Source organism: Lathyrus oleraceus, chromosome 5 (genome assembly GCF_024323335.1).
Source record: "Lathyrus oleraceus cultivar Zhongwan6 chromosome 5, CAAS_Psat_ZW6_1.0, whole genome shotgun sequence".
Taxonomy (NCBI): Eukaryota; Viridiplantae; Streptophyta; class Magnoliopsida; order Fabales; family Fabaceae; genus Lathyrus; species Lathyrus oleraceus.
The window spans coordinates 413,933,768-413,960,653 of NC_066583.1; positions in this window are offsets into that span (position 1 = coordinate 413,933,768).

Consider the following 26,886-nt stretch of genomic DNA (forward strand, 5'->3'; position numbering starts at 1 on the left):
CAAGTCGGGTTTTCTGAAACTGTACTTCTTCGTATTCCTTCTTTGCTTATCCATGTCTGAAAATTTGTAAATAGACCTCTTAAGTTCCTTGAAAATTTTCTCATTATTGATGATATGGATGCAAATGAATGCATGAATGCATGGATGCAACAATCACACTCAAGGATCAAGCAAGTCACACCACACAAAGGTCACAGGATGGATCAAGTCATCCTTAATATTAATCATCCATTTTGGTGGATTATGGTTTACACCTTATCAACACCCAAGTTCCATTGATATTAAGGATATAGAGAATGGATCAACCGTGAATCAAAGGTTTGTTGTGAGTCACGAGCATGGAGTCTTGGTTAAGAACCACCCAATGGGAGTGTACTATGGTTAAACCTGACAATCATTTTCTAAAAGAGGTTCCCATAGTCGTCATCTCATATTTCGAATATTATCGGATAAACGACTACTCGTATTCCAAAAGTATTCTCAAGAGAGACTCTTATGAGTGTAGTATCGCGTAACAATCGTATCAAATCTTACACTTGAACGATCTTTGCACTACATCCTAAAATAGGCCAAGATGGGCTAGGTAATCTAAGGTCCTTGGCTTCTAAGGTCTATATTGGAAAGAGTAATTCCTAACCACGACTACTCGTGTGACATTATTGATCCCAACATGACCTCCACCAAATGAATGGGCTTGTGAGTCAACTTGCTAAGGAATAACTCCACACAAGTCAATAAGACTATGCCATTCTCCTATCATAAGTGCACTCGAATTCGGGTATAGAACTCATCTCACAAGAGACCACCAAGCACACAAGCAATTGATATATCAAGCAATTCATACATTACAAGCAATGCAGTCATCCCAAATTTGCACAAAAATATGTCATAAATATAAATATACAATACAACAAAGGCAAAAAGTAGGCTAAACCCACTAGAGATAGCATCCCCAGCAGAGTTGCAACTTTTCTGTAGCGGGGTATTCGTTACCTTTAGATTTATTGACTAAATCAAAAGTAAATCATACAATTCAAGTCGCCACCGCACTTTATTTATCCAAAGGAAAGGTTAGAAAGCGAACAAAAACCAAGAAGTTTTATCAAATCAAAAAGTGATAAAAATGTTAGAGATCTGGGTAACGGGGTTGGTTATGCAATGGGAAGGTTTTAAGCACCCAAAACATCCTTAGTACTCTAAGGGAACCCTTTTTGCAAAGTTGTATGGTAGGTTGGTATTTGTGAAAATGTTTGTGCAAACATGATTGGGGAGATGAGAAAAGAATATGCATATTATTTACCATTTTTTGTTTGAATGGATGAACCCATTGCCTACGTACCATCACAAAGGTAGGATCAAAACCTCGTAGTTCGGGGTAAAAATCTCAAAATAAGTCGGTGAATTGATTTGTCAAAAGCCTTAAGGTTTTTTGTTATCAAAGGGAGAAAACTCAACCTAAACCAACAATCCACCATGTGAGGAGAGATTCAACATACTAGTGAGGGATCCACCCTATAATAAGTATGGAAGACTTATAGTCCAATCACTAGCGATAAGGTGAGGTTTACATCAACCACTATGATAACTCAAACCTATGGCTAATGTTTATGAAAAGTTTTAACAAAGGTGGTCATTGGAACCACAAAAATCACTTGAAGTGAGTTGTATTTACAAGTTAGAAGTATTCACAAAATGAAGTCAAAGTTGACTTAAGATTCAATTCAAAATAAGTATTAATGAAAAGAGTTTGAAAAATCAAAGGCATATGGCCTAGGTTTCTGGTTTTGAAAACAATGTCAATGTTTGCACAAAATGAGTTTGGCTTGGGTTAGAGTGGAGAGAAGAAGAGAAGGGCTAGTCCTAAACATGCAAAGATGAGTTTGGTTTGGCTTGGAGTTCCTTTCTTGAGATCATAAAGATGATTCAAGATGCTCCTTTCCTTTGGACTTAGCAAGCAACAAGCAATCAAAACAATTAAACATTCAAGCTCCTAGGATCTCCAATTGGCTTGTCTTTCTCTTAACTTGGTTATTCATGACCATGGTCCTTCTTACTATCTCAAGTTTGGAATCCCTATCACACAAGAATAAATAATCAAAAAGTTCACAATGCAATAAGAGGAATGGACAAAGAGAGTTTAGATTAGGGGTCCTTTCAAGCCAACTTCAAGATTAAGCATTCTAAAGGCAGGAGGCCTAGTTGCTCTTCAAAAAATTTAGCATTCTAAAGGCATGAGGCCTAGTTGCTCTTGAACTCCATTAAGCATATGTAAGGTCCTAAGTCTAAGTCCTTTCTCCTTTTTGCATTGGGTTACAAAAACAATCACAAAAACAAACACAAAGCAACAATATATTTAGATACAATATTAAGCTCAAGTGAGCAAAAAGAAAATAGCATAAACATAAACATGAGCTCAAATGAGCAAAGGGAAAAGAAAATATGAATAAATGAGCAAGAAATTAAATTCCATTAAAGTAAATTGCAAGAATTAAATGCTTGAATTAAAGTTAGTGTTAGTAGTTAATGTTAGTGTGCCATAAGGCAATTTAGCTCTATGTTAAGCAATCGTAAGTGGACTAATGTAGTAGTCACACCTATCTGAGGCCAGTCAATAAAACTATAGGCAAATAAACACAAGTTAGAGATCATGACTAGTAAGCCAAGCTCCTATAACTTGCCATGCCAAAAGAAAAGAAGAATGACCTTGTATGGATTTTTGGTTTTTTGCTTGACCAAGAAGCAACCTATCTTGGACACAAAGCAATTCACTTGATCTTTGATCAAGTTGAATTTGATTTGGATCAAAGAAGTTTAAGTCTCTCATATGTCAAGGCTAACCACAAATCATTAACTCATTGGCCAAAAGAAAAAGAAGAAGAAAAGAGGTGAAGATGAAATTTATAAAATGAAAATTCAAATGACATAACCAAAACACAATGATCAAATGTGAATGGAATCAACATCAATCAATGGTAAACATAAGTGAAATGAAGATTAGAAGTCAAGAAAGGTCAAACATATTTTTGGTATTTTTTGGAATTAAAATAATACATAAAATAAAATGAACAAAGTAATGTCAAACTTCAAATCCAATTCAAATCAACTTGGATAAGTCCAATTGGATCATCATAAGTCTAACATGGTCAAACAAGATTTGACAAATTTTCTCAACATTTTTTGAAAACATAAACCATTTTAAAATCAATCAAAAGCATTAAAATATAACACAAGTGAATTAAAATCTCAAATAAATCTCAAATCAATTAAGAAATTGATGAGAATATTTTCATAGACTTATCATGATCCAAATGTGTTAAGAAAATATTTTTGGAATTTTTGGATATCAAAATGTATTTAAAATGAATTAAAAACTATCAAAAACAAAATAACTCACAAAAAACATTAAATGGAATCACAAAAATAATTAAAAATCAGATTATGAAACTAGATTTTAAAAGAAAATTTTTGCAATTGGTCTCATATTTTTGTGATTCCAAATAAAAGAGTTATGAATTTTTGAAAATAAAAGGAATTAAAGAAAATAAAACAGAAATTCTAAAAATAGAAAAAATCAAGAGCGCATGATTAACACTCATTAATTGACGTGGACCATCCTGTGGCTCTGAGGCGCGCGCGCATGGTGATCATTAGTCCAACGCGTAACAAAGCAAATTAAAAAAAGTCAAACAAGGCAAAGGCTGAGATTAGAAGGCTCGTATGAGATCCAAAGGCCAGAGCTCCTCCACGTGGGGACGGTGGTGAAAACCACCGTCTTCTCCGGTGAGCAAACAGAAACCTGCCACCAGTTGCAGGTTTTGCAACCTCAACCAAACTACACGGGCCTTATACCAAATTAAAGCTAGGGTGATGTACATCACCCTTGTAGCCTTGGATTTCTCTCAAGATCCCTATGGAAGGAGAAATTTGAGAAGGAAAATGCAGGTGTTCAATCTGAAATGCATCAATTCATGAAATTAAAGCCACCATTAGCTTGCCTCTCACACGAGAACTTCAAAGAACCAAACAAACACAAGCAAAGTACAATATATGATGAGATTCGAATCAAAACAGTTGAGATGTAAACCTTTGAAGTGCAGCTTTGATGAGCACGATCCAACCAAACTCTTGCTTGCAGCTTGATCTTGAGGTATGGTATGAGTGCAAGGCTTAGGAATTAGTATTGAAGATCAACTGATTTTGTTGAAATTCAAACTTGAAAAGAGAAATGAAAATTCAAAATTCCTTTGGTGTGAGGTTGGGTATGGATTTCAGCAGAGCTTTAGGCGCCTTCAGGTTGATAATGGAATGAAGCAAGGTTCCTATTTATAGCTGAAATGCAAGGCAAGGTGAATGGAATCCGTGTACATGAAGCTTTGGGTCCTCCATGCATGGGCTTGTACAGGCGCATGTGAGGCACAAAAGATGAAGGAAATGAATGCTGAACACATACCAAATGGAAATGGACGTGCAACTTGAATGACATTTACTTGTGTAAGAAGATATCATGTGAAATGCATAAATGGTCACAAATGTTCCCCTCTTTGAAAGTCATACATAGAAATTCCAAACATAGACATGTGAGTTATGGTTGGAAAGGTCTTGACATAAGGAACAAAAGTTATGTTGGGAAAAAATCCATTTGGAGTTTGGAAAATTGTGAAAACTGGCCATGAAGTTTGATGTACAAAACATGTCTTTGAATTTTTTTTATCAAAACTGACCAAATTCAAGCCCTTCTGTATCAATCATGAAAGCCTCAAATGGAAAAACCTACAACATCAAAGTTGTAGATCTCTTCAAGATGATCAATTTGGACTTAAATTTTGCATCATTTGGAGTTTTTATGAGAATGTTATGGGCACTTGAAATTGGACTTTTTCAAGATTCAATAGCTTTGGTCCAAAGTGACCTATAATGTTTTGTACTATCACATGTATTTATTTTAGGATTATGAAACTTTGCCAAACTTAACATTTTAAGTAGACATCTTAAGATTTCCAATGAATTTGGTCTCACCTAAAAATCATAAAAAATGAGTGAGTTAGATCCTTGAGAAGTTGACCCAAAATTAGGGTTTCAGTCAAAATGACCATTAATGTTTTGAAATGAATGATGAATTTAAATGTTTCAAATGAATTTTAGATGAACATTAAAGTTGTTCATATGGTTCGTGAGAACAGTTTTGCTCTTGGGGTCATCTTCATTAGACAAACACATCAAAAGTTAGGTCTCAGTGGATTTCAGTTTAGTCAGATGACTTCACTGGTCAACTTCTCAAGTCCCAACTTCAAATCTTGATGAATGAATGATTGAGGATACTCACATAGGCTCATATATGCATAAAATAATGAATGAAAGAACTTCCCTTGATTGGGTTTGATCATAGGTTGAGGTTGCTTCAAGAGCAAGGCACAGTCAATGCATAGATGAATTAGGGTTTCCTTGGGAAACAATCCTCAAACCCTTTGGTTTATCTTGATCAAATTGAAAAATTGAGATACTTGGGAGACATATATGATGATTGAGAGCTCTGGAGAACCATTGTCATGCTTACTTTCATCTTCATCTAGCCACTTCATTGAGTTTGGGGCCTCCTAGGAGCAAGGGATCACATGATTGCTTGAGCTTCAAAACAAACAAGTTAGTGACATATTTTTGTGCTTTTGGTTAGTAAACAAAAATAAGAAAAGCAATAATATACAATTAAAGCATGCTTGGTGGTCTCAAACCAATTCACACAAGTCCCAACCCAAGGGTAAAGGAACCAAGATGCTATGATCCTTGAGGCAAATGCAATGAGCAATGACATGATGCCATGAAGGATCTTAAGGTCAAAATTAGGGTCTTACAATAATTAGGAGTCCATTTTCCCATAGAATCTGGTTTGAACGATAAAATCTTCTTGAGCACAAGGTCATCTTCTCTGAACACACGAGGTTTGACCTTCTTATCAAAAGCTTTCTTCATCCTCTGCTAATATAACTAACCATGACACATGGCAGTTAATCTTTTCTCTTCAATCAAATTCAGCTGATCAAACCTGGTCTGACACCATTCAGCCTCAGTCAACTTGGCTTCTATGAGAACACGCAATGAAGGAATCTCAACCTCTACGCGGAGTACTACTTCCATACCATACACAAGGGAGAAAGGGGTTGCCCCTGTTGAAGTGAGGACGAATGTACGATACCCATGCAAAGAAAACGGGAGCATCTCATACCAATCCTTGTACTTTACAACCATCTTTTGAATAATCTTCTTAATGTTCTTGTTTGCAGCTTCAACAAACCCATTCATCATGGGTCTGTAGGGAGAAGAATTATGGTGTGCAATCTTGAAGTCTTTGCAAAGAGCTTCCACCATATTATTATTCAAGTTCGATCAATTGTTAATAATGATCTTACTTGGCACACCATAACGACATATGATCTGATTCTGGATAAACCTCACAACAACTTGCTTGGTTACATTTGCATATGATGCTGCTTTAACCCATTTTATGAAGTAGTCAATTGCCACCAAAATGAAACGATGTCCATTCAAAGCTTTGGGCTCAATCATCCAATTCATATCAATTCCCCACATGGAGAAGGGCCATGGGGAAGAGATAACATTCAATAGTGTAGGAGGAACATGAATCTTATCAGCATAAATTTGACACTTGTGGCATTTCTTCACAAATTTGCAACAGTCAGATTCCATTCTCAGCCAACAGTAACCTGCTCGCAACATCTTCTTTTCCATTGCATGTCCATTGGAATTAGTACCAAAGGAACCTTCATGCACTTCAGTCATCAACAAGTCTGATTCGTATCTATCCATCCATCTGAGCAAAACCATGTTGAAGTTTCTCTTGTACAGTATATCACCATTCAAGTAGAAATTACCGACTAATCTTCTCAAAGTCTTCTTATCTTTCAAAGATGCCCCGGGCGGGTAAATCTGACTTTGGAGGAAACATTTGATATCGTAATACCACGACTTCTCATCTTTAATTTCTTCAACAACAAACACATGAGTTGGCCTATCAAGAAGCATCATAGACAAATTGGGAACTTCATTCCAATACTTCACTACAATCATTGATGTCAACGTTGCAAGAGCATCTGCCGTCCGGTTCTCATCTCGAGGGATATGATAAACCTCAACCTTTGTAAAGAAAGTTGAAATCCTTCTCGCATAATCTCTATATGGTATCAAACCGGGTTGATTTTTCTCCCATTCACCTTTGATCTGATCCACAACCAAAGATGAATCTCCAAAGACATCCAAATAATTAATTATGAGATTCATGGCCTCTTAAAGCCCCATAATGTAAGCTTCATATTCTGTCATGTTGTTTGTACACTTGAAAGTCAATCTAGCTATAAATGGTAGATGCGTGCCTTGAGGAGTAATGATCACTGCCCCAATCCCATTACCATACTGATTAACAGCTCCATCAAATACCATGCCCCAACGGGAACCAGGTTTTGGCTCTTCTTCAAGCAATGGTTCATCACAATCTTTCATTTTCAAGTACAAAATCTCTTCATCAGGAAAGTCATATTGTACTGACTGGTAATCTTCAATCAGGTGGTGAGCCAAATGGTCGCCAAGATACTACCTTTGATTGCTTTCTTTGATCGGTATTCAATATCATATTCTAATAACAACATCTGCCAACGGGAAATCTTCCCAGTTAAAGCAGACTTCTCAAATATATACTTGATTAAATCCATTTTGGATATCAACCAAGTGGTATGATTCAACATATACTGACGCAGACGCTTAGCAACCCAAGCTAATGCTCAACAAGTTTTCTCAAGCATAAAATACCGAGTCTCATAGTCGGTGAACTTCTTATTGAGATAGTAAATTGCAAATTCTTTCTTTCCAATCTCATCTTGCTAACCAAGAACACAACCCATAATATCTTCAAGCACAGTCAAATACATGATCAACGGTCTTCTTTCAATAGGTGGAGACAAAATCGGAGGTTCGAGAAAATATTCTTTGATACCGTCAAAATATTTCTGGCAGTCTTTGTTCCAATCACAAGACTGATCTTTTCGAAGAAGTTTGAATATAGGCGCACATGTGGCAGTCATGTGTGAAATGAATCTGGAGATATAATTCAAGCGGCCGAGAAAACCCCTGACTTACTTCTCAGTTTTGGGTGCATGCATCTCTTGTATTGCTTTGACCTTGGCAGGATCAACTTTAATACCCTTCTTGCTGACAATAAAGCCCAACAACTTACTAGAACGAACACCAAAAGTACACTTATTGGGATTCAAGCGGAGTTTATACTTCCTCAAACGCTGGAATAACTTCAACAAATGCTCAACATGTTCCTCTTCATCAATAGATTTAGCAATCATGTCATCGACATATACTTTAATCTCTTTATGCATCATATCATGAAAAAGAGTAGTCATTGCCCTCTGGTAAGTCGCACCAGCATTCTTTATACCAAAAGGCATCACTCTATAACATAATGTTCCCAAGGTGTAATGAATGTGGTTTTCACCATAGCTTCGGGTGCCATCTTGATCTGATTATATCCGGAAAATCCATCCATAAACGAAAAGACTTTGAATTCAGCAGTATTGTCTACCAACATATCAGAGTGTGGTAGAGGGAAATCATCTTTCAGGATGGCTTTATTCAAATCTCGATAGTCAACATATATGTAGTCTTTTCCATCTTTCTTCCGCACAGGCACAATATTGGCCACCCATTGCAGATACTCAGCGATTACAAGGAAACCGACATCAATTGTCTTCTACACTTCCTCTTTGATCCTCACAGCTATATCAGGATGCGTTCTTCTCAACTTCTGCTTGACTGGCGGGCATTCTGGCTTCAACGGCAATCTATGCTCCATAATCTTAGAATGCACGCCAGACATGTCTTGATAGGACCAAGCAAACACATCTGAATACTCTCGAAGAAGATCAATCAACCCCTTCTTGACATCTGGACACAATCGAGACCCAATCTTGACTTCTTTCACATCATCCTCGGAACCCAAATTGACTAGCTCAACCTACTTATCGAATGGCTGAATGGTCTTTTCATCTTGCTCAAGAAGATGAGATAATTCATCACTCACTTCTACATCACTTTCCTCCCCGGCCTCAAAGACAAGGAATTTAAAATTTGGGGGAGGAGAAGGATTATTGTATTCAATGGGGTTAGGAACCAACCTGCATAATGATTTGATATTTTGATTTTAGAGAAATGAATTTGTGAGCAAATATTATGCAGATGGACAATTATATTGTTTATTTATGTTTTTTGTGATTACCATTTTAAGAATAAAGCAAAAAGTAAAAACAACACATCATAGATGTGGATGAAATAAAATTAACTTTATTAATGATCAATTTGGAAATGCCCAAACAATGTTCACTTCTCCCTTAGGCATAGGAGAAGGATTTTTTAAAAACATATAAAAGCAATTACTTAGATCGATGCAAAATAACAGGAATATCAACAACAGTCCAATTGTTTCAAGCCTTTCCATGTGTCACAAAATTGGTGCAGTCTTCCTCTTCCTCATCCTCTATCACAACAACTAAGTGTTGTTCATTGCCATGAATGAACCCTCCGCTACGGAAGCTAAGTGGCATATCTTCAGACCTTGCAGTTGTTGAACCTTTCTGGAACCCCAAACCGGTTCTTCCTTTGTTGTCAGAGACCTCTACCATGCGCCCTCACTGGTCAACATTGCCTTCTTCCATAATCTTCTTGGCATCTTTCAATGAGGACATAAGTGCCCCAACTCTCTTTCCAGCAGCAATAGATAAGGCTTGGAACGGAGTTCGAACCTCATCCTCAGCTTCAACATAAGAGAAAGATGATAAATGGCTAACCAACAACGCCTTCTCTCCACCAACAATCACTAGATTACCATTTTTCACAAATTTGAGTTTCTAGTGCAATGTGGAGGTAACAGCTCCTGCTTCATGGATCCATGGCCTTCCCAACAAGCAACTGTAGGATGGGTGGCTATCCATTACATGGAAAGTAATTTGAAAATCACTCGGACCTATCTTAACTAGAAGGTCCACTTCACCAATAACTGTTTTGTGTGAACCATCAAAAGCTTTGACGATAACACTGCTATACCTCATTGCGCTCCTTGGTATGATAGCTTTGACATTGTTGACTTCGGAAGCACATTCGGTGATGACCCGGTGTCAACAAGCACATTTGAAAAAGAATGATCTTTGCAATTCATAGAAATATGCAAAGCCAGATTATGATTTCTTTCCTCCTTAGGGAGATTTTCATCACAGAAGCTAAGATTATTGCAAGAAATGATGTTAGCCATGATATGATCGAATTGATCCACTGTAACATCATGTTCTACAAAATCTTGTTCCAGAACTCTCTGCAATGCTTCTCTGTGTGCTTCAGAATTCATGAGCAGAGACAACACTGAGATCTTTGAGGGGGTTTGGAGAAGCTGCTCCACCACATTAAACTCACTTCTCTTAATTAACCCAAGTACCTCATCATTATCGTTGGCCTTCACATCGCTGGATTTACCAGACTTACCCTTTGAAGCACCAACTGGATCTACAACAGAAACTTCTACCTTCTTACTCACAACTAATTCCTCCTTATCCTTTGGGAACATCGGCCCAAACACTCGACCACTGTGGGTCACCTTGGTAACATCAGCAACGCTCACCATTGAACTAGTCGTAGGTAACTGGACCTCTTGACCACCTTCTATCATAGTAACATTATACTGATACGGTACAACTTTATCATATGAATACGGGACTGGGCCCGCTAATCGTATTACCAATGACGATACCGATCTATTGTTGAGATTGTTACTATTGTTGCTGTCGTACTGAATTACCAACCTCTCTGGCTGCTTGAAAACAAGCACTAGGACATTTACATCGTCATCTACATGACAGGATTGAACAATCTCAATCATGCCTTCATCCATCAGTCGCTGGATATCCCTTTTCACAACTTCACAACCCCTCGGGTTAACACTACAAATAGCACAACCATCATGGTCGTGCTCATAATCACTTACCAAACAAACGTCCTTATGCATCTACACCAAGGATCTTCGGATAAACCGCACATCAAAAACCTTAACTCTCAAGGACAACCATCCACCATATTCACAGAAGAGTTCCCATGAGCGGCCAAAGGATTTGCTTTCACATTCGGCGCACGTTCCTCGAAGGACACCATTCCACTCTTCATCATCTTTTGAACCTCATACTTGAGCGGATAACAATTCTCGATATCATGTCCGGGTGCTCCTTGATGAAGAGCACAACGGAGCTCAGGCTTGTACCACCATGGAAGTGGTTCTGGAATCTGTGGCGGGTTTCTTGGTTGGATCAGGTTCTTGAGAACCAAGGACAGATATAATTATGCATAAGACACAGCAATCGGGTCGAAGGAGACCTTTTTCCTCTCAAAGTTTTGTTGATGATGATTGTTGTTAGTATTGTTGTTGTTGTAGGTGTTTGTCCGTTGTTGCGGTTGTTGTTGTTGATGTTGTGTTTGGTAAAGTGATGTTGATTGTTGATTAGAAAATACCGAGATAACAGAAGATACTTGATGATGATGATGTTGACGGGATGTTGGGTTCCTTCTGATCTGAGGCCTCCTCTGCCTCCCACTGCTTATTGCATTTGCTTCATTGTCCTTCTTCTTGCTAAAACTGCTGCCATATCTCTTACTCGTCGATGCCTCATCCTTCGACAAAGGTCCCTCTCGGACTCCTTCCTCAAGCCTCATCCCCATGTTTACAATTTCGGTAAAGTCACTAGGGGCACTAGTAATCATTCGTTCATAATAAAATTAACTCGGGGTCTTTAGAAAGATCTTTGTCATCTCTTTTTCTTCCAAAGGAAGAGTGATCTGGGCAGCCAACTCCCTCCATCTCTGCGCATACTCTTTAAATGTCTCCTTATCTTTCTGAGACATAGACCTCAACTGGTCTCTATTAGGAGCCATGTCCATGTTGTACTTATACTTCTTGACAAAAGCCTCTCCCAGGTCATTGAAAGTACGAATGCTGGCACTATCCAACCCCATATACCAACGGAGCGCAACACAGGTCAGACTGTCCTGGAAATAATGAAACAACAACTAATCATTATCGGTCTGAGTAGACATCTTGCGAGCATACATCACTAGATGACTGAGCGGACAAGTGTTCCCTTTATACTTTTCAAATTCAGGCACTTTGAACTTCACTGGGATCTTGACGTTGGGCACTAAACATAACTCATCAGCACTCTTCCGAAACACATCCTTACCCCTCAATGTCTTCAATTCCTTGCGCAACTCAAGAAACTGATCCTTCATTTCATCCATTTTCTCGTAGACATCCGAACCCTCAGACGGCTCAGAGTGATAAGTGGTGTCCTCTACACGAGGTAAGGTGTGCACAATGGGAGGTGGCACGGACATGACCAGGCTAGATGCCGACATGGAAGCAAAGGTAGGCGCAAAGCCTTCAGGCATAAAGTTGGACGGCATTCCCCACGGGAATCCGGCAGGCATAGTAGGCGCATAATGAGCGGTAGAAGCAGGCACGGTAGAGGTAGCCACCTCTGAAATAACCGTCCTTGCAGGAGGAGTTGCAGGTGTTGGAGAAGATTGACTTTGAGAAGCAAGAACTGACTCCATCATGGCAGTCAGGCGGGTGATCTCGTCCTTTAGCTCTCTGTTCTCTTTCTCTATATGCTCCATAATTCTGAGATGATTAGCACGGGAGTTATACCGGTGAGTCAGCTTGGCTAAAGCACAGAAGAAACACAAATGAGACATCTGGCGTAAGAGAAACCTGCTTATGCAAATGATGCATGAAATGCAATGCTTGATTATTTATTTTTATTTTCAAGGAACTTACTATATCATTTGCAAACATATATATATATATATCAACAATTGCAATAATTTTTGTATGACCAAAAATCTCTTTTCATTTATATAATTGGAAGGATTACACTGAGTACAATTTTAGAAACCAAATGAAAAATACAAGAGAAAAGAATACTAGTCATCCTAAGGATCCCTAACAACGTCAGAAGATCTGGCTGAAGGGGTGTACTTCCTTCGAATGCGACGGATCTCAGTCTCAAAAGAAGCCTTCATCTGAGTTTTCTCGAGGACAAGCTGAACAATAATCTTCTTGCAAGCAACGGAAGGCTGAGGCATGCTAGAAGATGGAACCTCAGGCTCTCTCTGTCTCTTTGTCACTCGGTCTTCAAGTAGCTCAATAAGTGCATCTTTGTCTTTATACTCCAACTGCAACTCTTCATGCTTCTTGCTCAAAGCAAGAAAATGCTCTTCCCACATGTCCCTCTCTTGAATCACCTTGGCGAGCGCGTCTTCTAACTCCTCTACATTTTGGTTAGGGAGAGTTAATGGCTCAACCACAACCATAGACATAGGTCTTTCACAAGGATAAGGCATCTTTAACTCCAAATCTCTCTTCTTTACCCAAAGACCTTCTTGATAGAAAAGACCTTCTAACAAAGTGTTATTAGGTTTGTCTCTCAAGGGGAACCCAAGTTGACGACGAGCCAAAACAGGGTTGTAGTTAATTCCTCCTTGTGTACCAATGAGAGGCACATTAGAGAATTCACCACAACTATCAATAATCTCCAAACTGCTTAAAGAGGGATCATACTAATCTATATCATCATTAGTGAGAGACATAAGTCTCTGAGACCACCTTAGACATTATTTGTTCTCCACAAAAGCAGGTGCCTGAGGCAAGTGCGAAATAAACCACTTGTACAGAAGAGGAATGTAACAGACAATAGTTCCACCACCCTTAGAATTCCTTAGATGCAAAGAGAAATACATATAACCCAACAAAGTAGGCACAGGATTCCCAATCAAGAAAATTCTAATGGCGTTAACATAAACAAAACTGTCAATGTTATGGAACAAAGCTAATCCATAGATGAGCAACACAAAGATAGCTTCAAAAGCGTCCACACTACCGGCTTGAGCAAAAGCAGTAGCTTCCTGGATGAGGAAATCAGATGGCAACCCAAACAATCCTCCTTTCTATACCCAATGAGCCTCTATCTCAGACTTCTTCAAGTGAAGAGCTTCAGCAATAATACTAGATCGGGGGATCTCCTCGAATCCACTAAAAGCCACCCTACTAGAAACAGGTATCCCCAAAAGATGAGAATACTCCTCCAAGGTAGGAACAAGCTGAAAGTTTGGGAAATTGAAACAACGGTAGGGAGGATCATAGAACTGCACTAATACACTCAAGAGTCCTTCAACCACATCAGAAGACAAGATAGAAAAAAGCTTCCCATGACGTTGTTAGAAGTCCAAGGGATACAATACAAAAGATGCTAGCTTCCTTAACTCTTTTAAGTCGGGACATCTGAAACTGTACTTCTTAGTGTTCCTTCGTCCATAATCCATCGTCTGAAAATATTTGCGAATAATACCTTAGTTCCTTGAAATTTTCGTGTGATGAATGTTATGATGCGCATGAATGCATGAATGCAACAATCACAAATAAGGGATCACACACAAGACACACAAAGGTCAAGGGATAAATCAAGTAATTGTCAAGATCAATCATCCATTTTGGTGGATTATGGTTTACACCTTATCAACACCCAAGTTCCATTGATATTGACAAGACTTGATTGGATCAACCAAGAATCAAGGGTTTGTTGCAAGTCACGAGCATGGAGTCTGGGTAAGAACCATCCCAAAGGAGTGAACTAAGGGTAAAAACCTGTAGATCATGTTCTAAAAAGTTCCCAGAGTCTTAATTCCATATATCAAATATTACAGGTTAAGATGACTTACTCATCGACCCATAATATTCTCAAGAGAAACTCGTCTGAGTGTAGTATCGCGTAACAACAGTTATCAAGTCTACACTTGAACAGTTTCTGCACTACATCCTAAATAGGCCAAGAGGGGGTAAATGTTCTACGGTCCTCAGCTTCTCATACCCAAATCCAAAAGAGTCTCCACTGAGCAGATGGATATCAAGCCAACTTGTTAAGGATTACTCCATACAAGTCGAACATGACTATACCATCCTCCTATATTAATTGGACTCAAGTTCGGGTTCTAACTTATCTCACCACTCATAGATCACCAAGCACAATAAACAGATTATATCATACATACATATATACAAACATCACATATATACAAATATATACACACAAAAAGTAGGCTAAACCCACTGGAGACTACTCCCTAACAGAGTCAACATTTAATTTCTGTAGCGGTAAATTCATGATCATCAAGCTATGGATAAGCTAGAGATCAAATAACAAGAGTCCCCACCGCGCTTTTGTTGTTTCCAAGGTAAAAAGGAAAAAGTACGAACAAAACCCAATAGTAAGAAGTTTTCAAATCAAAACTAATAAAATGTCAGAGATTATAGGTAAGGGGGTTGGTTACACAGAGGGAATGTGTTAGCACCCAAAGTGTCCCAGGTACTCCTAGGGAGCCCTTTTTGTGTGCATATGTATTTGGTACAAAATGATGTTTACAAACAAATAGAATGGGGAGATGAGAAAAGAATTCATTAATTATATTTTTGTGTTTGGCAAGACCTTCGGTCTTGTGCCTACGTACCAACATAAAAATGAGGAATCAAAACCTCGTAGTTCGTGATACAAATTTCAAAGTGGATGCATTGCTTTTAACAAAAACGGGGGAAGAGACTTTGAAATTAAAGAAAAAGGGAAAAGATGAAGAGACTAATCCTATGAACAAAATTAAAAGTTAAGAGTTGAAAAGATCTGACTAAATGGGTAGCACTCCAATAGACAAGAATGTCAATAGAAACTCGAAATTCCCTTGGATATTTAGAATCAAGGAACACATAAATTCACAATTATATTATCTTGAAGAGTAAAGACATCAAATAAATATAGCCACATCCAAGCTTTAGCCTTTCCATGATCTTCTTCAAGATTAGGCCAGGTAGCAGATGAATTCCATAAGTCACAGGTTCAAAATAACAACTTCACAATAATCATGTTGCAGATGAACTCAGAGGGATCTTGAATGATGTATCAGATGAAGTTCAAATTGCAAGCACTTGGTTTCTTAATAAGTTGGAATTGGCCAAGTCCTCTAGCATAGGAATGTTCCCTAAGTTCTAAGTCCATTTGTCCAAGATCAAGTCAACAGTCCACACAAAAGTTTTTTAGGTTTTTTTTGTTGTTATTATGTACATTAATGGTCAAAGACCATACAAACAAGCAAAGTATACACAAACAAGATATATCACACAATATGGTCCAAGTGGACAAAGTGAAAATTGCATTAACATAAACAATTAGAATGATATGGACAATGGCAAATGAATAAAATCTAGAATTAAATGACATTAAAATAAATGGCTTGAAATTAGAAGTTAGTTGATAATGAGTTAGAAGTTAGTATTGTTTTTCTTTTGCTTTTCATTTTAAGACATTCTTTGAAGAACACTCAACCCACTTATCACAAGCATGGAGTCTTGAGCCAAAACATCTTCTAAAGGAAGGAAAGAAGGCCAAGTTTCCACACAATACCATGAAAGAGGGGAGACTTACAATCTCACTAACTAGAATGCTATGCCTTTTGTGTCACAAATTTAGCGCTATGTTAAGAAATCGTAATTGGACTTATGTAGAAGTCATAACTATTTGAGGTCGGGCAATAGAATTTTTGTGTTAATGCATGTTAGAGACATAGTATAATGGACTATGCTCATGAAACATACCACACACAAACAAAATATGCAAAAGAGGTGGCCTAATATCATCCATACTCATGTTAATTTTTCAATCAACTAGCTTTAGGACTTTGAGATATCATAGGCCAAATGAGATGAATGCATAAAGAAATGAGATGAAGAGGGAGGGGAATGGATCAAAACTCAAATTGATCAAAGGAGGACTTTTACAAAATTAATATCATCCATTCATTTTGGGAGATGGAATGTACATTCAATCAATCCCCTAAATCCAATGATATTAACTTGACAAAGTCAAATCAACCTTGACCAAGGCCCAACAACAAGAGTCAAACACAAACAAGTCATCACAATTGGTCAACAAAATTATTTGGCATTTATTCAAATTAAAATACTAAAATAAGGCATTTAAATTAAATATGGTTTGTCAAATTCCTAAAACCTCATCAAAACACCAAATAAATGGCCATGAGATTTATCATAGATCAAACAAGGTCAAAGGACCTTGGAGAAAAAATTTCAGAATTGTTAAAGACTTAAAACTACTTTTAAACAATTAAAAACAAATGAAAAATCAATTAAATCATGAAAAATATTAATAATGATCCAAAAACTAATTTTAATTTAGAATATGAAAGAGGAAATTTTTTGAAATTTTTTGGTGAAACTTTGTATTTTTTAATGAAAATCAAAGGATTAAAAATTAAAATCAGAAAATAAAAAAAACGTGGACCACTTGATCTCCCTCATTAATTGAGGTGGAAGATCAAGTTGTCCTCGCGCGTGCTTTCCATCGTGGACTTGAGTCAATGCGCCACAAGAATGGTAATCAGAACCAACGCGTGAGATTAGATCATTTTAAATAGATCCTATGGTTGGAGACGTGCCAACACACGGCCGGAGCTGTAGCTCTGGTCTTCTTCTCCGGTGGACCTCACCGGACTTGTCCACCTTCAACTAACTCCAAATATATAAAAAGATACGAGGAGTTGAATTTTGAGGTGTGTCAACTGAGTTGCTTCGATTTAACCTCTAAGCAACTCAATCTTCTTGCCTACATTGGTAGGACTTCAGACAACCAAAGATCCAAGAGAATTGAGTGTAATTGAGATAGAATCGAAGAGATGAAGTTTTCTGAAAATTACCTTCAATTGTATGCAGTTCTTGATGTTTCTTGCTCCAAACACGATTTGATCACAGTTGAAAGGCTAGCAGGAAGTGATTTATGAGGTTACAAGGCTTTGGATCCTGGAGTTTTTGAATCTCCAATAGTTGAGATTCAATCTAAAATTTCAAATTGAAATTTATCAGGTTTTCTTTTGGAATGAGAGGGTTTCAATGGGGGGCAAAGCTGGCGTGCAAGGTGTGATTCAAATGAGCACAGAGAACATGTATTTATGACATGAACGAATGATATTTGCACACTTCAAATTTTGTCCAAATTAAGCAATGTTGATAGCACGAGTGTATGGCCATGTGCAGGTCCATGATGCAATGCAAAAAGGTCCAAAATTAATCTAAATGAAGTCTGAATGGAATCTTGATTGGCAAGGCAAAGTGAACTGATGTTTTGAAGTTTCATTCTTGCCAAAGATACAACTCTGTTAAAGCCATGCGCAGACCTAACAAACGTCATCCAAAATGCATGAACTTGGGTTATTTGGAAAGCTTGGATCAAGGGGAACAAGTTTGATGTTCAACACTTTTTCATTTGGAGCTTGGAACATGGAGAATTTTGAGGTGGAAGTTTTAAAATTTCAACATGTTGAAATTTTTTCTAAGTGTCAAGCCATATATCTCAATGTTCCACCTTGCTTAACTTTTTATGTGAGCTTCAAATGAGAAACGTTGCTTCATAAATGTTGTAGCTCTTTCAAATATATTCAAAATGGTCACCAATTTCATGTCATTTGGATTTGTAATGATAGAGTTATGCATTTTTTATGTTTGGAAAAATCACTTGTTCAATGGCATAGGTCAAAAATGACCTTTAATGTAACCTCATATCACATGCTCATAAAGTTGAATTAGCTTTCACTCCAAACATAAAAGTTAAAGTAGACATATTGAATTTCATTTTTCAACTTGTAAATCTTTCATCTCATAAAAATTAAGCAGAAAATGAGTTTAAAATTAAGGTTTAGACAAAATGACCTATAATGTTTCAACATAGAAAATGATTTTCCAAGAAAAACTTTATCTATGTCTCAACATGAAAGTTCTTTGGAATATAATTTAGAGTAACTTTTCTCTTGGAATTATTTTCATATGGTGAAAAGTGTAGGAGATAGGGTCTAGGGAGACCTAGTTTTGATCAGATAAATTCATCTGGCCAACCACCATCAACCAACTTGCTAACCTTCAATTCTTTGGACTTCCTTGGCTCATGGTAGATCATATATGCATAAGATTATGAATTTTTAAATGAACCTTGAAAAATTTGATCAATTTATGAGATAGCTTGTAGGAGAAGTTACTCAAGATACCTAGTCAAACTTGGGTTTCTAAGGCAAATCACCCTCAAACTTTTGAAGAATACTTGATCAATATAACATGTAGAGACCAATGGAACTCATATATGATGCTCAAAACCATTCTTGGATCAATTCATGGTTGTGCTCTTTGTCATGGGGGTCTTAAACCCTAGATATGAACTTGATAGATCAATGGAGATCATGCCCTACCTACAAAAGAGTTAGGCAAATGCAAACACATATTTTTGGTATTTTCGTTAGTAAAATAATAATATACAAGTATGATACAATCATAAAGTGTTTGGTGATCTCTCCCAAAACAAACCTAATGAAAGAGGGGTAAGGAGGATGCCAAGGTATGATCCCAATGCTAATGCTTATGATGAAATTGCATAAGGGATCTTAGGGTCAAAATTGGGGTCTTACACTATGCCTAAGTGAGAAGTGAACATTGTTGGGCATTTCAAATTGATCATTAATAAAGTTTAATTTTATTCATCCACATCTATGATGTTTTGTTTTTACTTTTTGCTTTATTCTGAAAATGGTAATCACAAAAAACATAAATAAAACAATATAATTGTCCATCTGCATAATATTTGGTCACAAATTCACCTCTCTAAAATCAAAATATCAAATCATTATGCAGGTTGGTTTCTAACCCCATTGAATACAATTACCCTTCTCCTTCTCCAAATTTTGAATTCCCTGTGTTTGAGGCCGAGGAGGAAAGTGATGAAGAAGTAAGTGATGAATTATCTCGTCTTCTTGAGCATGAAGGAAAAGCCATTCAACCATTCGAAGAGCAGCTTGAGCTAGTCAACTTGGGTTCCGAAGATGATGTGAAAGAAGTCAAAATTGGGTCTCGATTGTGCCCAGACATTAAGAAGGGGCTGATTGATCTTCTCCGAGAGTATTCAGATGTGTTCGCTTGGTCCTATCAAGACATGTCTGGTTTAAATTCTGATATTGTGGAACATAAATTGCCGTTGAAGCCAGAATGCCCGCCAGTCAAGCAGAAATTGAGAAGAACGCATCCTGATATGGCAGTCAAGATCAAAGAGGAAGTGCATAAGCATATTGACACCAGTTTCCTTGTGACGACTGAGTATCCGCAATGGGTGGGCAATATTGTTCTTGTGCCAAAGAAAGATGGAAATGTTTGCACGTGTGTCGATTATAGATATTTGAATAAAGCCAATCCGAAAGATGCATTCCCTCTGCCACACATTGATATGTTGGTAAACAATACTGCTAAATTTAAAGTCTATTCGTTTATGGACGGATTTTCCGGATATAATGAGATCAAGATGGCACCCGAAGATATGGAGAAGACCACAATCATTACACCCTGGGGAACATTCTGTTATAGAGTGATTCCTTTCGGTTTGAAGAATGCTGGTGCAACTTACCAAAGAGCAATGACTACTCTTTTTCATGATATGATGAATACAGAGATTGAAGTCTATGTCGATGACATGATTCCTAAATCAATTGATGAAAAGCAACATGTTGAGCATTTGTTGAAACTGGTCCAGCATTTGAGGAAATATAAACTCCGCTTGAATCCCAATAAGTGTACTTTTGGTGTTCGTTCTGGTAAGTTAGTGGGCTTTATTGCCATAGAGAAGGGTATTAAAGTTGATCCTTCCAAGGTCAAAGCAATACAAGAGATGCATGTGTTAAAAACTGAGAAGCAAGTCAGAGGTTTTCTTGGTCGCTTGAATTATATCTCAAGATTTATTTCACAAATGACTGCCACATGTGCGCCTATATTCAACCTTCTTCGGAAAGATCAGTCTTGGGATTGGACCGAAGATTGCCAGAAAGCTTTTGATAGTATCAAGGAATATTTGCTTGAGCCTCCGATTTTGTCTCCGTTTGTTGAAGGAAGAACATTGATCATGTATTTGACGGTGCTTAAAGATAGTATCGATTGCGTTCTTGGTCAACAAGATGAGACTGGAAAGAAAGAATATGCTATTTACTACCTCAGTAAGAATTTCACCGATTGTGAGACTCGGTATTCTATGCTTGAGAAGACTTGTTGCGCATTGGCTTGGGCTTCTAAGCGTCTGCGTCAATATATGTTGAATCATACAACTTGGTTGATATCCAAAATGGATCCAATCAAGTATATATTTGAGAAGCATGCTTTAACCGGGAGAATTGCCCGATGGAAGATGTTGTTATCAGAGTATGATATCGAATATCGATCTCAGAAAGCTATCAACGGTAGTGTCTTGGCTAACCATTTGGCTCACCAACCAATTGAAGATTACCAGTCAGTGCAGTTTGATTTTCCTGATGAAAAGATCTTGTACTTAAAAGTGAAAGATTGTGATGAACCATTGCTTGAAGAAGGGCCAGAGCCTGGTTCCTGTTGGGGCATGGTATTTGATCGAGCTGTTAATTAGTATGGTAATGGCATTGGGGCAGTAATCATTACTCCTCAAGGCTCGCATTTTTCGTTTACATCTAGATTGACTTTAAAGTGTACAAACAATATGGCAGAATATGAAGCTTGCATTATGGGGCTTGAAGAGGCCATTGATCTCAGAATCAAGCATTTAGATGTCTTTAGAGATTCAACTTTGGTTATGAATTAGATCAAAGGTGAATGGGAGACGAATCAACCCGGTTTGATACCGTATAGAGATTATGCGAGGAGGATTTCAACTTTCTTTACCAAGGCTGAGTTCCATCATATCCCTCGAGATGAAAACCAGATGGCAAATGCTCTTGTAACGTTGGTGTCAATGATTGTAGTGAAATATTGGAATGAGGTTCCCAATTTGAGTGTGATGCATCTTTATAGGGCAGCTCATGTGTATGCTATTGAAGAGGTCAAAGACGGGAAGCTGTGGTATTACGACATCAAATGTTTCCTACAAAGTCAGATTTACCCGTCTGAGGCATCTAGGAAAGATAAGAAGACTTTAAGAAGATTAGCCGGCAACTTCTACCTGAATGGTGATGTGTTGTACAGGAGAAACTTCAATGAAGGTTCCTTTGGTACTCATTCTAATGGTCATCCAATGGTGAAGAAGATGTTGCGAGCAGGTTACTATTGGCTAACAATGGAATTTGACTGTTGCAAGTTTGTGAAGAAATGCCACAAGTGTCAAATATATGCGGATAAGATTCATGTTCCTTTAACACTGTTGAATGTCATTTCCTCCCCATGGCCGTTCTCCATGTGGGGAATTGATATGATTGGAATGATTGAGCCTAAAGCGTCGAATGGACATCGTTTCATTTTCTTGGCAATTGATTACTTCACAAAATGGGTTGAAGCGGCATCACACGCAAACGTAACCAAGCAAGTTGTTGTAAGGTTTATCAAGAATCAGATTATATGCCGTTATGGTGTGCCAAGTAAGATCATTACTAATAATGGGTCGAACTTGAATAATAATATGGTGGAAACTCTTTGCAAAGACTTCAAGATTGCACATCATAATTCTTCTCCCTACAGACCCAAGATGAATGGGGTTGTTGAAGATGCAAACAAGAACATCAAGAAGATTATTCAGAAGATGGTTATAACATAAAAGGATTGGCATGAAATGCTCCCATTTGCTTTGCACGGATAGCGTACATCCATCCGCACTTCAACAGGGGCAACCCGTTTCTCACTTCTTTATGGCATGGAAGCAGTGCTCCCCGTAGAGGTTGAGATCCCTTCATAACGTGTGCTCATGGAAGCCAAGTTGATTGAGGATGAATGGTGTCAGACCAGGTATGACCAGCTGAATTTGATAGAAGAGAAGAGGTTAACTGCCATGTGTCATGGTCAGTTGTATCAGCAGAGGATGAAGAAAGCTTTTGATAAGAAGGTCGGACCTCGTATATTCAGAGAAGGTGACCTTGTGCTCAAAAAGGCCTTGTCATTCAAACCAGATTCTATGGGAAATTGGACTCCTAATTATTAAGGCCCATATGTTGTTAAGAGAGCCTTCTCAGGTGGTTCTTTGATTCTTACAACTATGGATGGTGAAGAGTTCACTCATCTTGTGAATGCAGATGCGGTCAAGAAATACATCGCCTAAAAGAGAAAAGAATAGCTCGCTAAGTTGAAAACCCGAAAGGGAGGCTTAGGCTAAAATGAGTGTCTCGGTGGATTGAACACCTGAAAGGGCGATCCAGGAAAAAGTTAGTGACATAAAAAATAGAAAGGAATTATCCCAATAAATTGAGTACCCCATCTTAGGGTAATTTATGCAAAATTAGGGATTATGGAAAGTAACTGCATCCTACTGATCTTCAGATTTGAAGACCTTGTTGAGCATAACGGTCGACGGTGATCCATCATCCCTAGTAGCGGCTAAGAGCACAGTGGATATCAAGAGTTGGTAGAAGGATTAGTGGTCATTTGTATTCAATGTAACCCTTTTCCATGAAAATTACCATTTTCAACTTTCTAAAGATATACGGAGTCTTGTCATTTACAAACTACCATTCTATTAAATAAAGTTGAGCTTTTATCCAATTGTTTCTACTCTTATTTATTTCAGCCAAATAGTTTAAATTTTATTATGATCATTTTTGAAAATTAAAGTTTTAATGAAAACACGTTTTCTTAAACATATAAAAGCATTAATTTTAAATAATCGGTTTAATTTAGAAGGAATATCAACAGTGGTTCGAAAGCAGTAAGCCCTAAGTGTGAAGCGGTATTGATTCTCCCCAAGAAGTAGGTGCAATTTCTCTTTCATCCCCGACAACATTGTTCAGTAACTCGGTGTTTGTTGATTTTTCCAGACGATTATTGTTCGCTTTTCTCCAGTCGAGTTCCCAGCTGAGTGCAGACATTCTGTTATGGCAATTTGCATGATTTTGGCAGAATTTTGTCTTCCTCACCAGTCACCATCAGATTCACTCCCAGTCAGAGTTTTCTCCTGGTTTCTGAGCAGCTTTACATGTTTATCCTCTGCATGGTTGTTCCCCATTTGATATGGTGTTGACCTAGAATTCCCCACAGACTCGATAACGGTTTTTTTTCCTTGGCAGATCTCCCCTTTCCCCGGCTAGGGTTGAGCATTTGGGATGTTGATCTCTATTTTCTCCAGTTGTTGTTTCCCTCTTTTGTGGATTGACCGAGAATTGTATTGATGATTCAAATTCTGCGACACCCTTGTATCCTTTGCGATCATTTTGTCAGCATAATCATCATAACTGCATATACATATACATATACACTCATATAATTTCATGATTGCCTCATTACATCTGTTGGCTCATTCTTGTGATTCTTATTCTCTGTTATGGCGGTACTTTATCCCCATACAAGTTTGGTGTTTGTCCTCACTCAATTGTAGAGTGTCAGCCCCTTAAGCAGAAAGACTTTAACCTTTCTCCTTTCCCCACTGAGTTATTTCCTCGTGGACGATTATTATTTCAGTTTCCTCCCTAGTTGATTATTTGGATGAAATTACTCCCCTTGAGTTCTATCCTCATTGGGTTGAGTCTTGATTGACCGTTTCTTTCTAGATCTTACCTAGATAGATGCTTTGGGTCCCCTAAGAGTTTATTATCTCGTAACTAGTAATATTCTTCTTAGTTTGCAGTTTGTTACTTCTTGCCCAGTACCCGGAAAAAGTACCTCTGTTTTCTCCCTAGTGGAGTCCTCAGCGGATTCATTTTTGTTCCCTCAGGAAGTATATCTTTGATATGTTCATCCTAATTGATGACAAATCTTTTCTTCCCCTGTTTGAGTTTATCCTTCATATGTTCATCCTAACCGATGACGGATACTCTCATCTTTGGTATTCTGCCCAGTAAAAAGGTAGTTGTAATCCCTATTTTGTTCCCCAGAGAGTTAATCCTTGATATGTTCATCCTTACCGATGACGGGTTTTGGTCTCTTTGCGATCTTCTACCCAGTAACCGGCAGTTGTAAACCATGCTTTTCTTTCCCTTTGTAGAGTTTATTCTGGATATGATCACTTTAACCAGTGACGGATATTCTCTCCTTCGGTATTCTATCTAGTAACCGATAGATGTAATTCCTATTTCTCTCATCCCAGAGTCTATCCTTGATATGTTCGTCCTAACCGATAATGGATTTTCTCTTTGATGGTATTCTTTTCAGCATTCGATAGATATAATTCCTACTTTTTCTTCAGTTTGTTTATCCTTGATATGTTCATCCTAACCGATGACGGATATCCTCCTTGGCATCCCCAGGCAAGTCTATCCTTGGTATGTTCATCTTAACCAATGACAAATTTTCTTTCCTTTGAGTTTATCCTTGACACCTTAACCGGTGACGGATATTCTTATCTTTGGTCTTCTGCCCAGTAACTGGTAGATGTAAATCCTACTTCTGCAGTTTTTCCCCTTCAGGAATATAAGACAAAGCTCTTATCATCTTATGTTTATCGTAGGAATATAAGACATTATTCAAAGCAATCATGAATCCTCTACCAAGAAAGAGTACATTCTCCTTCAGATACAAAAAGCTTTAAAATGAAAACCTAAAGGTCTTAAGTTATAGGATTACGTCCATCAAATACAACAAGTTTTTAGAAACCTATAGGAACATCTCAGACCTCTTAACCGAGAAAGTTGGATTTGGAGCACTCACAACCTTGGGTCAATACTATGACATCCCCCTACGACGTTTTAATTTCCCTGATTTTCAACTGTCCCTAACCTTGGAGGAATTTGAGAGGATTCTCAACCGATCTATCAAAGACTACAATCCTTTCCCCAATTTGGAAGAAGAATTCACTCTTTCCGAGCTAGCTTCAACATTGGGTCTCGATGCAAATGACTTGGTAGCCAATTGGGCACCCATGGATACTATCAAGGGTCTCACAAGGAAATGTTTAGGAGATCATGCATGGAAAATAATCAAAGAGGAAAAGGAGAACTCTATAGCGCAACCTTGGCATTATTGATCCATGGAACTGTTCTATTCTGAAACATTGGCAATTTCGTGGACCATTTGGCAGTGGAGATATTCTTAATTGAAAACCCAATACCCTTTTTTCTAGCGGACTTCTACCATACCTTCCACACTAGGCATGATAAAAAAGTAGGAACCTTTCTTTGTTGTGTTCCACTCTTACATATGTGGATGAGGACTTATATGCCTCAAGGAGGACCTTTTGTCTCTAACAATCTCTCTTGGCCTCAAAGATTCGCCTCTCTCTCTCCGCCAGAACTATCCCATGGTATAAAAGCGAGTGGAAAACTAAGGACGTCATATTTATATGTGGAGGTTTCCCTAACGTTCCTCTGATAGCTACATGTGGTTACATCAAATACAACCCCATGCTACTTAAAAGACAACTTGGGCATGCCATGGTGAGTCCTCCCAAAGATAGCGACCTTGTGTCATTCATCATCAATAATATGGACCCAATCAACCCAGTTGTGAGGAGAGTGAAGAGAGCTTGGAAGAATATAGTCAGAATTGACCAAGAATGGGGGAAGAAAAACATCTTAGCCAAGGAACCATACATCCTATGGGTGAAAGAGAAAGATTGGGTTGTCATAATGCTTTTCCTTTTTTATTCTTCATCATTCCCTTTAACGCTCGAACCTGAGCCCATATTGCAAGAAGTTGTTGACAAGCTTACCAACAAGATCAAATAGATTGAGTTGGAAAACACTCAGCTACGAGTCCAACTCAACCGTACCAAGCAATGAAATAAAGTCTTGGAAGACAAGGGTAAGCAAGCC